The sequence below is a fragment of the Thalia democratica genome, chromosome 7 (assembly GCF_965202585.1).
Source record: "Thalia democratica chromosome 7, ktThaDemo2.hap1.1, whole genome shotgun sequence".
Lineage (NCBI taxonomy): Eukaryota > Metazoa > Chordata > Thaliacea > Salpida > Salpidae > Thalia > Thalia democratica.
In genome coordinates this window covers 12,051,134-12,062,316 of record NC_139171.1, presented here as the reverse complement: position 1 = coordinate 12,062,316, position 11,183 = coordinate 12,051,134, and positions in this window count along the sequence as shown.

The following is an 11,183-nucleotide window of genomic DNA, read 5'->3' as shown; positions in this document are numbered from 1 at the left end:
CTTTTTTAAAACGTAATTTTTAAAATTTTATAAACACTTCATAACACTATACAAATGATAAACTAGAGATTAATTACATATTTTAAACTGTTTTAGTTATAATAATACTAAGTATATCATTTTAGTTTATTTTTTCTACCCAAGTCTAAATAAATTTTTAATAAATACGTTAATAAAGTTAATTGTAAGTACTAATTTTAACTTTTAATTTTAGTGAAACTATTTTTAAGTTAAAAGATTTAATTAAGTATAGAAGTGTAAAAATTTTCCAAAACTTTGTTTTAAAGATACAACCTTAAAGATTTTGTTTTTGAATAAAACTAATCTTTATTTGTTAAACATTGCTATAAAGTTTTTTATAATGTTTTTAGTTTCAAAGTTTTTATTAAAACTATCTCTTAACTATTTAGAATTTTAAGTTTTTTATTTATTAGATATAAAATAACTAAACCCTTATTTTAAAATAACATTAAAAAAATGATAATTTTCTTAACTAAAATTCTACTTGTTAACAAAAATAAATCAACCGGTTGAATAAATATATAATTTTCTTATAATAGCTGTTGATGAATATAGAAAAAAAGCATAAATTTTTTAAAGTTATCGAAGTTATTGGTAACATTTCAACTATTCTATTATTGAAATAAAACTACTAAAAGGTAAGTTTTATGTGATTAAACTAATTAAAACTATTGTTTCAACAAACATTGTTTAAATATAATTGGTTAATTAATTAAAAACTAATCTTAATTATTTTAATTTACTTTCATTAGTATTAATTTAAGTTTAAACAGACAAATGATTAAAATTTAACATACTTTAAAAAAAGATTTAAAATTTAAAATGTATATAAATAAAAAAATTGTTAAGTAAACATAATTACTGCAATCTTAAACTTTTACTTGTTTATTCAAAAATACAATCATAAATGTTCTAATATATGTTAATTAGTTTATACTACAATTTTACCTTTTATTTCAAAAAAAAAAAGTTAAGTTTTTATTAAATTGTTAGATGGAGTCTACTTTGTTAAGTTCAAGACTAAATATACTATTGGAAGAAAATAACATTCAAGATTTTCTACCGAGTTTTCTGTATCAAAACAGATATTGCAACCAAGATGGTTTCAGCATTTTAACTTGTGGAGGAACAAATAAAAAGTACAACCTTGTGAGAAGTGTTTTCAAACTTTGCGGACCTGAATTAAAATTTAAAAAACACACTTACATGCCAGAAGCTTGTTGTCATTGCAAAACAGCTGTTATTCTTTCGAATTTGCTTGTGTATGGAGGTAACACAGGGGAGCTTTATGAGATTAATCGTTCACTCCGAGTGCTTTGTAACGAAACTAAAACTTGGACATACAAATCTGAGCCAGAATTAACATACCTTGATTGCTGTATACATTCTTTTATAAAGAAATTGTATGTAATTAGAAACGACGGCTCATGTTTTATTTACAGCTTGGCAAATGACAAATGGAGTCAAATAACTAATACACAGCAAAATAGAGATTGTGCTGCTTGTACAGTTTATGAAGGTAGAATTGTTGTTACTGGTGGCTTAGGTTTAAAATCAACAGAAGCGCATGATTTTTACAGTAACCAATGGACTTATTTGCCTGACATGATTGAACAAAGAAGTCATCACGCAGCAGTTAGCATGGGCAACAAATTGTTTGTTATCGGTGGACAATTTATTGAAACCTGCGAGGTATTCGATAGTTTTTCGAGAAAATTTACATTATTAGAATTTATTCTACCCAGATATAAAAGGAGACGGTTAAAATACAAAGCCGTATGTATTGGAAGTAAAATTGTGGTTTTTCGTGAATGGGGTTCGAATAATGAAACGTGTATATATATTTATGATGTTTGCAGTAAACAAATATCACAAAAGAACTGTAGTGTTTTGGAAAACCTGTGTTTGTTATCTTATGTAAAGTACTATTTAGATTAATATGTGAAACTTTGTCTAATTTCGTTTTGTGTGTTTACAGTTTAGTTTTATAATTATTATAGATTTTTAGTTATTTTATTGTTGCCTTTGCTTAATAAACATCATATAATTTGATCAGTATATTTCTATATGATTTTAGTCGCATATTTTAACGTTCAAAACCAGGGTTTCCCTAAATAGGCCATTTCAGAAATTTAAGGGGCCATATGCTTCAAAATAACTAAAGAGGAACCTTGAATATAAGGGGAGCAAATAACTAAGTATTATAAAGTTAATGATGAAGAACAAAAATAAAAGGTCTTAGGCAGGTTTTTAGTAAGTTAGTAGTTTAGAAATCTTCTTGTAGCTCTTTTTTTATTAAAGGAAGACTTGTTAAATTTATTCGAAAACCCCTGTTGAAAACTATGCTTAAAAGAATTATTAATTTATAAATCATCTAATGAATATTTACCAGGATATACTGTATAAATTACTGCCTGTCTAAAATATGATTTGCATTTCATAACAAATGATAAAATAAGGTATTTTATAATAACTTTTATGTTGTATACATCTTGTTCAGTTAATATAAAAATACTATTAAAAACTACACATCAGTTGATCGTAAGCTTAAAGGGGATCTTAGTTCTGTTTATCGAATGACAGTATATAAGTTATAAACATATAAAAATTGTTTTTCTTTTCAAAGATAACTCATCGGATTTATATATCAAAAAATGTTAAGGTGCTATGACACTAATAAGATTACGTTATTTAATTTTGCTACTAGTTTGCAGATAATAATAAAAACTTATAGTTGGTCACGTTAAGACCAAAGTCACATTAACACACACAAAGTTATAAAAAACCAATAATAAAAAAAAATTAGTATACTAATTTGACCAAATATATAAACTATGGCGCACTAAATCATAACTTCTTTAATTATAAATATTTTTTTGCTTTAAGAGATAAAAAATGTAAAAAGATAACGAAAAGTTAGTTTCAAGTATCACAAAAAAGTCAAAACTATCTTGGTTTTATTTATAGTTGAGAGATATAAAAAAATTCGAAATATTAAAATTTTTTTACCTCAAAAGGTTTCTTTTTAGATAGAAAAATATTGACAAACTTGCAAGTTGTTTTCATTTTTTAACATTGAAAAACCGTAGTTTTACTTTTTTCATAAATTAAAAAATATATTTATGTCTGCTTACAATTCGTTATTAAAAGTAAAAATAGTTTTTAATTAGGTTTAATATATAGCTAAATTATTATAACTAGAACTTTTTTACTAAGTAACTACCGAATATTGATAAATTAAAATAAAATAAATCACTGAATTTGATTAGTACTTCGTTTTTAGTTTCTTATGTATAAATCGTTATATGCACAATTCGGAAGAAAAAGTTTTCACTTTACCGATAATAACAGGAATTAGGTTTAAACATTGACTATTTTACGTAAAACCATAGAACTGGATAACTTATTAAGACTTTACATTCTTTTTTACTTGTATTTTTAAAATGTTTGAACTTAAACATTTTGAAGTACCTGAAAAATTTCAGACACTTATGTAGTAGACAGTTCTGTAATTTTGAAGTGTATTATTAAAAGCTAGTACAAAAAATATTCTTTTGGTTAACAAACAAACTGTGCAAAAAAAATCTAGACACCTCCTTGCAATAAACATATTTAAAAATAAATCCATAAATTAATTATTAGTCCCATATAACTGTAATACATACTTTACATATTTAAGATACTTTATTTTATATGTTTGTATAGTTAGTTTGATCAAAAAATATTTATACTCATTTAAAGTTTTACAATAAATCATTAAATTCTTACTCAAATTTGTGTTCAGGTTGTTTTTAAAAGACTGTTGTTAATGTAGATATACATAAAAAATTTAGTAAATACTAGTTTTAAAACTAGATTTAAATGTTTTTGTCAGTTTACAAAACTTGTTTCAAACTTTATTTATTATTTGATTCTTTTTTAATTCAACGTTAAAGTAAAGTAGCAAAGAACTAAGTGTTATGTTTTTTATACAACTACTTTACTTAATTATTTTCATAAAAGTAACACAGGATCTAATTAGACAGTTTAGAGCAACTTTTATTGAAATATAATAAACAATGATTAGTTTATTAATAAGGATACTTTCGAATAAAACTTTATGTTTTTTTTTGTCTTATTAGTTACTTACTAAAAAAATCTTAAATTTGTTTTAAATTTATAAAAAAATAAGCAGTGCACAACAGGGGCGTAGCGTGGGGAGGGACGCTGGCGCATGCGTGCCACCAAAAAGAAAAGAAAAAAAATGCAATACCTTTATCCTTTATTGTTTATTTTTTTGCTTAATTTGCCTTTTTTCAACTATGTTTTTCTAGTATTCGAAAAATACAACGAAATTTCGAATAAAAATTAGTGACAAGTTAGGGAAATTAGCCAGTATACTGATTCGATGCGTAATTGCAAATGCGCACCGATGTTGATGAAAAACTCAATAAGGAAACATTTTATAACTTCATTAACTTCATAAGAATTTAGACTCAAACAGTACGCAACTAGTTAGTGCACCGCAGTAGTATAACCTTATGACAGATTTTTTTACAAGGACAAATCCTAACATTTTGTTAACAAACCATAAAGCTAAACCTGTTTTATAGTGATAACAATTCAAGAATAAACAAATTGTAGTAAAAATAGCAATAAACAACTTCTAATAGAATAAAAATAATTTGATTATAAGAATAAAAAATATTAACAACATAATTTAAAAGATAAATAGCAAAAAGCAGAAAAAAAAAAAAATAATCATAACAAATAATAAACAAACATTTCATACTGTGATTACAGTTTTAATCTCACTATACAAAAAGTATTGTTTAAATTATCTAAACTTAAAATTTTTATTAAAAGTAGTTTCTTTTTTTATTAAGATACCAAACAAATCAAACTTTGTTATTCTATTAGCCATAAAGTTTAAAAGTTAATCAATTTTTGTAGCAAGTTATTTTAAAATTTCTTTAGTCACATCATGAATAAATTTATAGCAACTTGTAAAACAGAGTTTTAACAATCAATTTTTAGTCTAAAAGACATAATTAATTTTAATTTTTTTTAGTTTTAAATAAAATTTTAAATAGTATTAAAAAAAAATCTTTCTACCAACTGTTTTTAGTAGTTAAAAAATGCTATTCCCTAAAAATCTTAGAATAACTGATTTTAAGATAAGTAAAAAGTTATATTTCTCGTGAATTTTTAAAAGCATTGAAAAAGTTGACCTTAAATAAATTTTTTTTTTAAACATTTTGTTTTGTATCTTAAACACTTAGTAAGATCGTTCCACACACTCAGGATAACTCAGGATTTTATGAAGTTTCGGAAAACCTTAGTATTACTCAGTAAAAATCAGGATAAATCAGAATGTTTTAATTATTCTTAAACTCAGGCTGATCAAGGGTAGATTTGATTTTTTTAACTCAGGGTAGATTTGAGTGGTTTTAAAAGCTTTGTTATAAAGCCTAGTTTCTATTAGTTTAAAAACAATAAGAAAATTATTTAAAAGAATTAAAAATGCTTATGATGATACATGACATTTTTAAACTAACTCAGGACAGTTGTTTTGACTCAAACAGTGGCAAGGCAATCCTGATATCTTCAAAGTTAATTGATTTTTGTTTTTTTTTTGTAAAATATTTTTTATAATAATATATAAAAAGTAAACATTTGTTTTCGTTAATTTTTAGATTAATGTTTTAAAAAATATGCTAAGTAATATTGTATGAAATGTTACAAGTCTAAAAATATGTCGGATAGGAAAATTATCTCAAGTTCTAAAGCTTGAATTGAAAAATAGCAGACCAACACCAGATATTGCTATTACTCAATACAGTTCAAGTGGTATGAAATTTATATTTTTAATTTCTTTTATACTTCAGATCTTCTCCATATGTTAAAATTTATTTTTACAGTTTTATTTTGTAATATAAGTAAAAATGAAGAAGTTAAAAAATAGCTCTTTAGATTTCTTCTACAAAAAATTTAAAACTATCAATTTTAATACTGAAGATTTAACATTGTTATATAAAAAGTAAAGATAGTATATTAAAAGCTGCAACGAACTAAAAGTATGAGTTTTTTTGAGTTTAATACAATACTTTTTTGTTGATATAAAATAGATATTGAACATCATTTATAAATTGCACAGAGAAAAATTTTTTGAGGTATTAATTGTTATACTTAGTTAACTATTTATTTGTAGTTTAAGGCCATAAGGGGGTAAGTCGTGTTTTTTAGAAGTTGATTTTATTTTAAAGATTTTTTTAAGCTTTAAGATGTTTTATTTTTTTTAAATTTGAATTATTTATTGAGATATGACCAGTCAAAGTCGGGCCGCATAATAGGTTACCTATGGTAGGTAAAACTAAAACAGCGAAAAAAGACTAGTTTGTTTAAAATCTATCTCCTCCTACATAATCTTCTTCAAACTTTAACAGTTTAATCTTTCTAAAATAACAAAAAACATTACTTGTGAACTAAAAAAATTGTAGTATTTAAATTTGTAATATTAATGTAAACTTGTTTTTATATTTTTTTTATAAAATTTTTATTTATTTTAATTATCTAAATCCATAAGTAACTTTTTTTTCCTGTAAAATTTTAAATTTATTGTGAAAAAAATTTTTAATTGCTTTATACAATCATTGTTTTTAAAAATATTAAAGACATAATTAGGAAATATATTTTTAAATACAAACAAGTAGGCGCTGGACTGCCAGCTTATTTAGTTTCGGCTGCCGATCGTGCGTGACAGGCTAACGTCCCAATGGAATTACCATCTCCGTCTGAGGGGGCGACAGATCCTTACGAGATTTGCTTTCTGATGCGCATCGGGCTAACAGGGGTGCTGGCCGCTGATCGCATTCTTATATGCTAGCGTGGTCGTCCTCATGGGGTTTTGTGATTTACATCAATTTTCTATTTTCAAACTTTCAATTTACAAAACTATTTAACACATCAACAAGAGAACAATACACGTTGTTTGAAAAAAGTGTGTTGCGTACGACGTTACTACAAGACTTAAATGATAAGAGAATTTAACTTATAACAACAATACTACTGTGCGTTCTGATGAATTTAGTGACGTAAAGAGAACTTTACAGTGAAAATTAAACGCGCTACAGTATAAACCCAAAGAGACTTAAAACATCATGTGTGCATATTTATATTAGGTTACCATTAAATTGGTTATTTGAGACTGACTGGAAGTCGGTTTGTTTTGTTTTTTTCTAAATACTTAACAAGCTAATCACACTAAAATTTTATCTATTTTTCCAATAAAAAAAAATTAGTTTGTATCTGTGTTCAGTTTTTGTTACTTTTGGAGAGCAACATGTGAAAGTTGTATATTTTATGTTGCAAGTGGTGGCTTAAAACTGACAAAAACCTTTTGACAAAAGTATGTAACATTTCAAATAATTTGTTAAAATATTGAAAAACTACATTTTATTTTAATAGAAAAAAACTTACTGTTTTATTGTATAATGTAAAGATGTATTTTGTTTGTAATGCTTTAAAAAACTATTGTCTTATAATTAATCATCTTATACAGTTAATTCTTTCAAAAATTTATTTTACTAACTAAGTTTCGGTCAAAGACCTCGTCAGTGCTTAAATAAATCTAAAAAAGAGATATGACAGTCATGGAAAATAGCATTTAAACAAATGAATTAAAATAAAACCATATTTTTACTCAGAAATTTGACTTAAGAAATTAAACAAATCAAATTTTAATATTAAGACTGAGTTTAAGGTAAATTTTAGATTTAGTTAAGTTTTAAAATCTTTATAACAACAAAAATAATAGTAGCTGTATGAAGCTTTCTTTTTCTTCTAATTAGTTTACAGAGTAAACATTGCCTAAGTAAAAGTGTAATTAATAAAGTGAGCTTAAAATTGAGTTGAATTTAATGTAGCTTATTTTAATTGTGATGTAACTATTGAAATTTTAAACAATCTTGTGCTTGTAATCGCTAAGAAAGTTTGAAATCCCGCTTAAATGCCTTATATAAAGCCTTATAGTTAAAACGTATTTATACCTAGAAACAAAACAAGTTAAATTATAACACTAAGATTGAATTTGTGGCAATGTTTAAATTTTAGTTAAGTTAAAAAATCAAAAAACAACACAAATAATGATAAAAAAATCTGTGTATAGCTTTCTATTTTATTCTAGTTGATTTTCAAATAAACATTGCTTAAATAAAAATGTAGTTAACAGTAATAAGTGAGCTTAAGTTAAGATGCATTTAAATAAAGCTAATTTTTGTTGTGACTTGAATATTGAAAATTAAATAATTTTGTGCTTGTAATATTTACGAAAATTTTAAATTTTTCTTCAATAATTTTTATAAAAAAAAAAATAGCTTTAAGAAAATAATAGCTACACAAAAATTAAAAAGCATACATAAAATTTAGTAAACCTTATTTACTACAATGAACTAGAATTCTTTGACATTTTTTAAGTTTAAGAATAAAACGTTATGAAAAAGGTATCTCAGTTTTTTTACTTTATGTTTCAGTTACAAATTGTTGAACAAAATTCCTTCAAAATTTTTTATCAAACGTAAGAAAATAGTTGTGATGAAGTCTGTTAACAGTTATGACAAAGTAGTTGCTAACAGTGCTCTGTACAAACAAATAAAAATACTACACATGTTTAGCTAATACCTTACTAAAAAACTATACTAAAAAGTATATTGACGATAATAAAACTCGATAATTTTTTATTTAAAACTTCTTTACAGCCATGTATAAACTCTATAGTATATTTTAGAAGGTTTACTATTTATTCTTTGAACTTTTTGTAATTTTTTTATTATGAATTTAGTATGAGTTTCCAATATATGTTATCTATTTTTAAGATTAATTAGTTATATTAGTCGTATTTTACATAGGATTTCTTATCTTTTGATGGTTTTATAACTTCACTAAAATTCTACAAATTATAAATTATTTAGTAAATTTCCGCTTCTCGTTAAAAAAACCCTTTTATCAAAAGCTATTTTTTACTTTCTATTTTAATTGATTTTTTTAGTGTCTTTTAAAAGTCTATTTTGTTCAAACAGTTCTGTTAGTGATAAAGTAGAACATAAAGTTTGATTTCACTCAGCTCGGTTTGTTTTTAGATTTAGACCATGTTGTTTTTAATTATTCAAACTCCAATAACCATATCTAACGACTTAAAGTTTTCTATCACTCAAAGTAGTTTATTAAAGTGACAATTAACACAACAGAGCTAGTAATAGGTATTAAATAATTTGTCTTTCGACAAGTAAATATTAAATGTTGTAGTTTTTCTTTACGGCACTGTAGTTTAGTGAAAAACAGTTCATTTAGTTTAACGTCAACAAATATTTTTGTTGTGTTTTTTGTTTGTATTTGCTAGAAACTCTTTATTTGTTTTTTTGTTATAAAAAGTAGGTTTTGTACTGTTTTATTGCAGTTTATTAAGAAAGTTTTCAATGCGTAAACGTAGATTCAATTACTGTCGTATTTATTTTAAACCTTCTAAAATTTTAAATAACCTTAATGTCAGCAGTAATAATATTTACTTTCTGAACTGATATTAGCTAAAAATAAAAACTTGTGTTTTTTAAATGTACTAAAGTAAACTTGAAAAAAAACAGAAAAACTATTGTTATACTAGCATTTTAGAATTAACTTTCAATTTCTTTTCAACAAAAAACATTTTCTACGAAATTCAGCAAAACATACTGAGACAATTTAAGTAAATTGTTTCAATGATTTTAGTGCAACTATCAGCAAAATAGTCTGAATCACGCACTTTTACATTAAAATAAAGTTCAGGGTTACTTTTATTAAACTTATTTAGAACATACACGAATGTCAGAATTTAAACAAACTTCAAAGAATCATGAATAAACTTTCTTTTTGTTCAAACATCAACCGGATATGCACATTCTGACTTTTAGAGTTAGGTTCTGCACATTTGTGCAACAGTTTGGTATTTCATTATTTGTTTATCTATTATTTTTGTAGCTTTGCCAAAGCATAATCGATAAAACTAAATACTATTTGGAAGTAAAATACAAATTGTAAAAGTTTTAAAAACAAAATTAAAAATTTAAGTGTATTGACTAACCACTAAATTTAAAACCCAAAGTCCAAAGCTCATTAAGAATATAGGTTAAGTAAATATTTATTGAAAACATTGAAAAATGTATTATTATTTACAGAGGAAAGGCGCTTCTTATAAAACCAAACTATAAAATGCACAAAATCCTCATATTAAATCAATGGTTTATAAGTTTAAAATTTGGAAATTACTCATAGTTTCTAACATAAAGTATCTTAAAAAGTCAACTTAAATCAAAGTTGTTCAATTTTTTGTAAAGATTAGTTTAGTTTGAAAGATAATTCCATATTTAAACTGAAAGATAGTTATGACTGCATGCATTCTTTTATTTTATTTATTTTGGTTATTATTTATTATTTCACAGGTTACCAAAAACACAAAAACTTTAGATTGTTTAACGATCATTAATGTGAGTTGTAAAAATAAGTTATTAGCTTAACTTATATAACTTAAAAATTTATAATGAAATAATAAAATTAATTGTAATGTGAAACCTATTATATAGGCTTAAATTTCTAATGTAGAAAAAACTCAAGACATTTAAAGAAATTTAGAGGTACAAAAAATCACCAAGAACAAAGTCAATAACTTCAAGCTGGCTTTATAAAATGAATAAAAAGTAAACATGATGTTTGTTTGAAAAATTTGTTAAAAAGTAGTTTAAAATAAAAGGTAATTCTAATGTAAAAACAATATTTTTATCTTTATTTTATCAAAAAAAGTTGTATTTTTTTATGTATTTTTTTTCCACTGTTTATCTATTTGCATATTAAGTACACAATCGTATTTTTTACTTTTTCAAACCCTTTCTTATGCTTTAAAAAATAAAAAAAAATTAAATTTTCGTTTTGATTATTGGTCTTCACTTGCCTCTGTAGCTGTAAAAAATAGAATAAAAAAATTTAATAAAATTTTAATTAAGTTATCTTATCAAACACTATTTTTAAGTGATATTTAACTTACGAGTACTTTAGTTGGCTTTGTAAATTAGACAAAGTTTAATTCAGTTTGTTTTAATTAAAAAAAGAATATTGTTTATAAACTTTTTGAACATAACCACTATAAGAGTGTTTAA